The following is a 7,500-nucleotide window of genomic DNA, read 5'->3' on the forward strand; positions in this document are numbered from 1 at the left end:
GGGGCTTGCATCTGTGACAGACAGCGTCCTTTGTTGCGCAAAGACGGAGGGCCGTTGGAAACTAGTCTGTCCTGAGAGCCGGGCACGGGTACAAGCGGGGCTGCTGGCTCCCAGAGTACGATTTCAGCAAAACACCAAAGAGTTTGAAAAGTACAACAAAAGACTTTGTCAAAATTGTTCCAAGTCTCGCACACCGGTCATTTTGTGACTTTCCAAGTGCTCTTTTCAAAGGTCTCTTTCCTGAGATTGAGCACCTTTCAGCAAAGCATCACTTTTCGGGCGCTTTCAAAGTGTACCCGCTGTCGTAAAAATGTTCTGAAAATCGTGTTCCCGAAAATCTCCGGGCACCCCGCCAACCCCCAAGGACAGAAATGACAAGTGTCAAGTTGGCGGGGCGTCGGGCCACCTGCTGCCGGCCATGAGCATCCAAATCCCCGCAAAAGGGGCATTTTCATTTCTTCATCGGGACTTCCGGCAATTTCCAAGGTTCAACTCATTAACGTTGTTCGCAGACACTTGCCAGAAAATGCAAGTGGCCACTTTGCCGGGCCGACTCGCTTGCCCAAGCGGGAAACCATCAACCGAAGGCCCGGTAAGGCGGCCGAATCTGACCTCATAGACTTCCACACAACGGGACTTTTGACTTTCCCGGCCGCGGGTGGCCTCCACCCGGCCTCAGCCATCAGCCCTGCCTGCCTCCAGCCGCCTTCTGGTTAATGAGTTATCCAGCCTGGCACTTCGGTTGCGCCAGCGAGACCAAGTCTCGGCTTTGGTTAATGATTTGAGCCGAACCGACCTGCCCCCCGCCCCCCCCGGGCTGAACTCGGGCAGGTCTGCCGATTTCCCGACTCCTTTCGGGGCCTAATCGGGTCGCGCGAGCCGCCTGGCGCGATCGGGGACCATGCCCCGGCCTCTGCCAGGCCTCGGGCAGCCGCTTTTGAAGCCCGACCAAAAACCCGAAAAATGGGCAAAAAGGGAATAAATTCCCGCCCAAAAAGGGTGAATAGTCGGTTGGGCGGCAGCCCTGGTCGGTCTCTGCAGACCTGGAGGCTCGAGACGTTTGTTTGGAAAACTCACCAAGTCTCGATTCTGCCACCTCCTACCTCTGTGCAGATACCCCGCCAACCCCCAAGGACAGAAATGACAAGTGTCAAGTTGGCGGGGCGTCGGGCCACCTGCTGCCGGCCATGAGCATCCAAATCCCCGCAAAAGGGGCATTTTCATTTCTTCATCGGGACTTCCGACAATTGCCGAGGTTCAACTCATTAACGTTGTTCGCAGACACTTGCCAGAAAATGCAAGTGGCCACTTTGCCGGGCCGACTCGCTTGCCCAAGCGGGAAACCATCAACCGAAGGCCCGGTAAGGCGGCCGAATCTGACCTCATAGACTTCCACACAACGGGACTTTTGACTTTCCCGGCCGCGGGTGGCCTCCACCCGGCCTCAGCCATCAGCCCTGCCTGCCTCCAGCCGCCTTCTGGTTAATGAGTTATCCAGCCTGGCACTTCGGTTGCGCCAGCGAGACCAAGTCTCGGCTTTGGTTAATGATTTGAGCCGAACCGACCTGCCCCCCGCCACCGCGGGCTGAACTCGGCAAGGTCTGCCGATTTCCCGACTCCTTTCGGGGCCTAATCGGGTCGCGCGAGCCGCCTGGCGCGATCGGGGCCCATGCCCCGGCCTCTGCCAGGCCTCGGGCAGCCGCTTTTGAAGCCCGACCAAAAACCCGAAAAATGGGCAAAAAGGGAATAAATTCCCGCCCAAAAAGGGTGAATAGTCGGTTGGGCGGCAGCCCTGGTCGGTCTCTGCAGACCTGGAGGCTCGAGACGTTTGTTTGGAAAACTCACCAAGTCTCGATTCTGCCACCTCCTACCTCTGTGCAGATACCCCGCCAACCCCCAAGGACAGAAATGACAAGTGTCAAGTTGGCGGGGCGTCGGGCCACCTGCTGCCGGCCATGAGCATCCAAATCCCCGCAAAAGGGGCATTTTCATTTCTTCATCGGGACTTCCGACAATTGCCGAGGTTCAACTCATTAACGTTGTTCGCAGACACTTGCCAGAAAATGCAAGTGGCCACTTTGCCGGGCCGACTCGCTTGCCCAAGCGGGAAACCATCAACCGAAGGCCCGGTAAGGCGGCCGAATCTGACCTCATAGACTTCCACACAACGGGACTTTTGACTTTCCCGGCCGCGGGTGGCCTCCACCCGGCCTCAGCCATCAGCCCTGCCTGCCTCCAGCCGCCTTCTGGTTAATGAGTTATCCAGCCTGGCACTTCGGTTGCGCCAGCGAGACCAAGTCTCGGCTTTGGTTAATGATTTGAGCCGAACCGACCTGCCCCCCGCCCCCCCCGGGCTGAACTCGGGCAGGTCTGCCGATTTCCCGACTCCTTTCGGGGCCTAATCGGGTCGCGCGAGCCGCCTGGCGCGATCGGGGACCATGCCCCGGCCTCTGCCAGGCCTCGGGCAGCCGCTTTTGAAGCCCGACCAAAAACCCGAAAAATGGGCAAAAAGGGAATAAATTCCCGCCCAAAAAGGGTGAATAGTCGGTTGGGCGGCAGCCCTGGTCGGTCTCTGCAGACCTGGAGGCTCGAGACGTTTGTTTGGAAAACTCACCAAGTCTCGATTCTGCCACCTCCTACCTCTGTGCAGATACCCCGCCAACCCCCAAGGACAGAAATGACAAGTGTCAAGTTGGCGGGGCGTCGGGCCACCTGCTGCCGGCCATGAGCATCCAAATCCCCGCAAAAGGGGCATTTTCATTTCTTCATCGGGACTTCCGACAATTGCCGAGGTTCAACTCATTAACGTTGTTCGCAGACACTTGCCAGAAAATGCAAGTGGCCACTTTGCCGGGCCGACTCGCTTGCCCAAGCGGGAAACCATCAACCGCAGGCCCGGTAAGGCGGCCGAATCTCACCTCATAGACTTCCACACAACGGGACTTTTGACTTTCCCGGCCGCGGGTGGCCTCCACCCGGCCTCAGCCATCAGCCCTGCCTGCCTCCAGCCGCCTTCTGGTTAATGAGTTATCCAGCCTGGCACTTCGGTTGCGCCAGCGAGACCAAGTCTCGGCTTTGGTTAATGATTTGAGCCGAACCGACCTGCCCCCCGCCCCCCCCGGGCTGAACTCGGGCAGGTCTGCCGATTTCCCGACTCCTTTCGGGGCCTAATCGGGTCGCGCGAGCCGCCTGGCGCGATCGGGGACCATGCCCCGGCCTCTGCCAGGCCTCGGGCAGCCGCTTTTGAAGCCCGACCAAAAACCCGAAAAATGGGCAAAAAGGGAATAAATTCCCGCCCAAAAAGGGTGAATAGTCGGTTGGGCGGCAGCCCTGGTCGGTCTCTGCAGACCTGGAGGCTCGAGACGTTTGTTTGGAAAACTCACCAAGTCTCGATTCTGCCACCTCCTACCTCTGTGCAGATACCCCGCCAACCCCCAAGGACAGAAATGACAAGTGTCAAGTTGGCGGGGCGTCGGGCCACCTGCTGCCGGCCATGAGCATCCAAATCCCCGCAAAAGGGGCATTTTCATTTCTTCATCGGGACTTCCGACAATTGCCGAGGTTCAACTCATTAACGTTGTTCGCAGACACTTGCCAGAAAATGCAAGTGGCCACTTTGCCGGGCCGACTCGCTTGCCCAAGCGGGAAACCATCAACCGAAGGCCCGGTAAGGCGGCCGAATCTGACCTCATAGACTTCCACACAACGGGACTTTTGACTTTCCCGGCCGCGGGTGGCCTCCACCCGGCCTCAGCCATCAGCCCTGCCTGCCTCCAGCCGCCTTCTGGTTAATGAGTTATCCAGCCTGGCACTTCGGTTGCGCCAGCGAGACCAAGTCTCGGCTTTGGTTAATGATTTGAGCCGAACCGACCTGCCCCCCGCCACCGCGGGCTGAACTCGGCAAGGTCTGCCGATTTCCCGACTCCTTTCGGGGCCTAATCGGGTCGCGCGAGCCGCCTGGCGCGATCGGGGCCCATGCCCCGGCCTCTGCCAGGCCTCGGGCAGCCGCTTTTGAAGCCCGACCAAAAACCCGAAAAATGGGCAAAAAGGGAATAAATTCCCGCCCAAAAAGGGTGAATAGTCGGTTGGGCGGCAGCCCTGGTCGGTCTCTGCAGACCTGGAGGCTCGAGACGTTTGTTTGGAAAACTCACCAAGTCTCGATTCTGCCACCTCCTACCTCTGTGCAGATACCCCGCCAACCCCCAAGGACAGAAATGACAAGTGTCAAGTTGGCGGGGCGTCGGGCCACCTGCTGCCGGCCATGAGCATCCAAATCCCCGCAAAAGGGGCATTTTCATTTCTTCATCGGGACTTCCGGCAATTTCCAAGGTTCAACTCATTAACGTTGTTCGCAGACACTTGCCAGAAAATGCAAGTGGCCACTTTGCCGGGCCGACTCGCTTGCCCAAGCGGGAAACCATCAACCGAAGGCCCGGTAAGGCGGCCGAATCTGACCTCATAGACTTCCACACAACGGGACTTTTGACTTTCCCGGCCGCGGGTGGCCTCCACCCGGCCTCAGCCATCAGCCCTGCCTGCCTCCAGCCGCCTTCTGGTTAATGAGTTATCCAGCCTGGCACTTCGGTTGCGCCAGCGAGACCAAGTCTCGGCTTTGGTTAATGATTTGAGCCGAACCGACCTGCCCCCCGCCCCCCCCGGGCTGAACTCGGGCAGGTCTGCCGATTTCCCGACTCCTTTCGGGGCCTAATCGGGTCGCGCGAGCCGCCTGGCGCGATCGGGGACCATGCCCCGGCCTCTGCCAGGCCTCGGGCAGCCGCTTTTGAAGCCCGACCAAAAACCCGAAAAATGGGCAAAAAGGGAATAAATTCCCGCCCAAAAAGGGTGAATAGTCGGTTGGGCGGCAGCCCTGGTCGGTCTCTGCAGACCTGGAGGCTCGAGACGTTTGTTTGGAAAACTCACCAAGTCTCGATTCTGCCACCTCCTACCTCTGTGCAGATACCCCGCCAACCCCCAAGGACAGAAATGACAAGTGTCAAGTTGGCGGGGCGTCGGGCCACCTGCTGCCGGCCATGAGCATCCAAATCGCCGCAAAAGGGGCATTTTCATTTCTTCATCGGGACTTCCGACAATTGCCGAGGTTCAACTCATTAACGTTGTTCGCAGACACTTGCCAGAAAATGCAAGTGGCCACTTTGCCGGGCCGACTCGCTTGCCCAAGCGGGAAACCATCAACCGCAGGCCCGGTAAGGCGGCCGAATCTGACCTCATAGACTTCCACACAACGGGACTTTTGACTTTCCCGGCCGCGGGTGGCCTCCACCCGGCCTCAGCCATCAGCCCTGCCTGCCTCCAGCCGCCTTCTGGTTAATGAGTTATCCAGCCTGGCACTTCGGTTGCGCCAGCGAGACCAAGTCTCGGCTTTGGTTAATGATTTGAGCCGAACCGACCTGCCCCCCGCCCCCCCCGGGCTGAACTCGGGCAGGTCTGCCGATTTCCCGACTCCTTTCGGGGCCTAATCGGGTCGCGCGAGCCGCCTGGCGCGATCGGGGACCATGCCCCGGCCTCTGCCAGGCCTCGGGCAGCCGCTTTTGAAGCCCGACCAAAAACCCGAAAAATGGGCAAAAAGGGAATAAATTCCCGCCCAAAAAGGGTGAATAGTCGGTTGGGCGGCAGCCCTGGTCGGTCTCTGCAGACCTGGAGGCTCGAGACGTTTGTTTGGAAAACTCACCAAGTCTCGATTCTGCCACCTCCTACCTCTGTGCAGATACCCCGCCAACCCCCAAGGACAGAAATGACAAGTGTCAAGTTGGCGGGGCGTCGGGCCACCTGCTGCCGGCCATGAGCATCCAAATCCCCGCAAAAGGGGCATTTTCATTTCTTCATCGGGACTTCCGGCAATTTCCGAGGTTCAACTCATTAACGTTGTTCGCAGACACTTGCCAGAAAATGCAAGTGGCCACTTTGCCGGGCCGACTCGCTTGCCCAAGCGGGAAACCATCAACCGAAGGCCCGGTAAGGCGGCCGAATCTGACCTCATAGACTTCCACACAACGGGACTTTTGACTTTCCCGGCCGCGGGTGGCCTCCACCCGGCCTCAGCCATCAGCCCTGCCTGCCTCCAGCCGCCTTCTGGTTAATGAGTTATCCAGCCTGGCACTTCGGTTGCGCCAGCGAGACCAAGTCTCGGCTTTGGTTAATGATTTGAGCCGAACCGACCTGCCCCCCGCCCCCGCGGGCTGAACTCGGCAAGGTCTGCCGATTTCCCGACTCCTTTCGGGGCCTAATCGGGTCGCGCGAGCCGCCTGGCGCGATCGGGGACCATGCCCCGGCACCTGCCAGGCCTCGGGCAGCCGCTTTTGAAGCCCGACCAAAAACCCGAAAAATGGGCAAAAAGGGAATAAATTCCCGCCCAAAAAGGGTGAATAGTCGGTTGGGCGGCAGCCCTGGTCGGTCTCTGCAGACCTGGAGGCTCGAGACGTTTGTTTGGAAAACTCACCAAGTCTCGATTCTGCCACCTCCTACCTCTGTGCAGATACCCCGCCAACCCCCAAGGACAGAAATGACAAGTGTCAAGTTGGCGGGGCGTCGGGCCACCTGCTGCCGGCCATGAGCATCCAAATCCCCGCAAAAGGGGCATTTTCATTTCTTCATCGGGACTTCCGACAATTGCCGAGGTTCAACTCATTAACGTTGTTCGCAGACACTTGCCAGAAAATGCAAGTGGCCACTTTGCCGGGCCGACTCGCTTGCCCAAGCGGGAAACCATCAACCGCAGGCCCGGTAAGGCGGCCGAATCTGACCTCATAGACTTCCACACAACGGGACTTTTGACTTTCCCGGCCGCGGGTGGCCTCCACCCGGCCTCAGCCATCAGCCCTGCCTGCCTCCAGCCGCCTTCTGGTTAATGAGTTATCCAGCCTGGCACTTCGGTTGCGCCAGCGAGACCAAGTCTCGGCTTTGGTTAATGATTTGAGCCGAACCGACCTGCCCCCCGCCTCCCCCGGGCTGAACTCGGGCAGGTCTGCCGATTTCCCGACTCCTTTCGGGGCCTAATCGGGTCGCGCGAGCCGCCTGGCGCGACCGGGGACATGCCCCGGCCTCTGCCAGGCCTCGGGCTGCCGTTTTTGAAGCCCGACCAAAAACCCGAAAAATGGACAAAAATGGAAAAAATTCCCGCCCAAAAAGGGTGAATAGTCGGTTGGGCGGCAGCCCTGGTCGGTCTCTGCAGACCTGGAGGCTCGAGACGTGACTTTGGAAAACTCACCAATTCTCGATCAGCCACCTCCTACCTCTGTGCAGGTACCCCGCCAACCCCCAAGGACAGAAATGACAAGTGTCAAGTTGGCGGGACGGATTTGACTTCGGTCGCCGAGCCCTGGAACTAATTTCCCGCAAACGGCTTCGGATTTAGCTCCATCCAGACTTCCGGGACGAAACTTGACAGGCCGTATCTCCGCACTCCCGGAGCGCAGCCGCACCGTTCCGGCACCCATCGACGCGGCTGGCCGAGCCCGAGCGAACGCACCCCACGGCGGACGG

This window comes from Pristiophorus japonicus, unplaced genomic scaffold, assembly GCF_044704955.1.
Source record: "Pristiophorus japonicus isolate sPriJap1 unplaced genomic scaffold, sPriJap1.hap1 HAP1_SCAFFOLD_1634, whole genome shotgun sequence".
Lineage (NCBI taxonomy): Eukaryota > Metazoa > Chordata > Chondrichthyes > Pristiophoridae > Pristiophorus > Pristiophorus japonicus.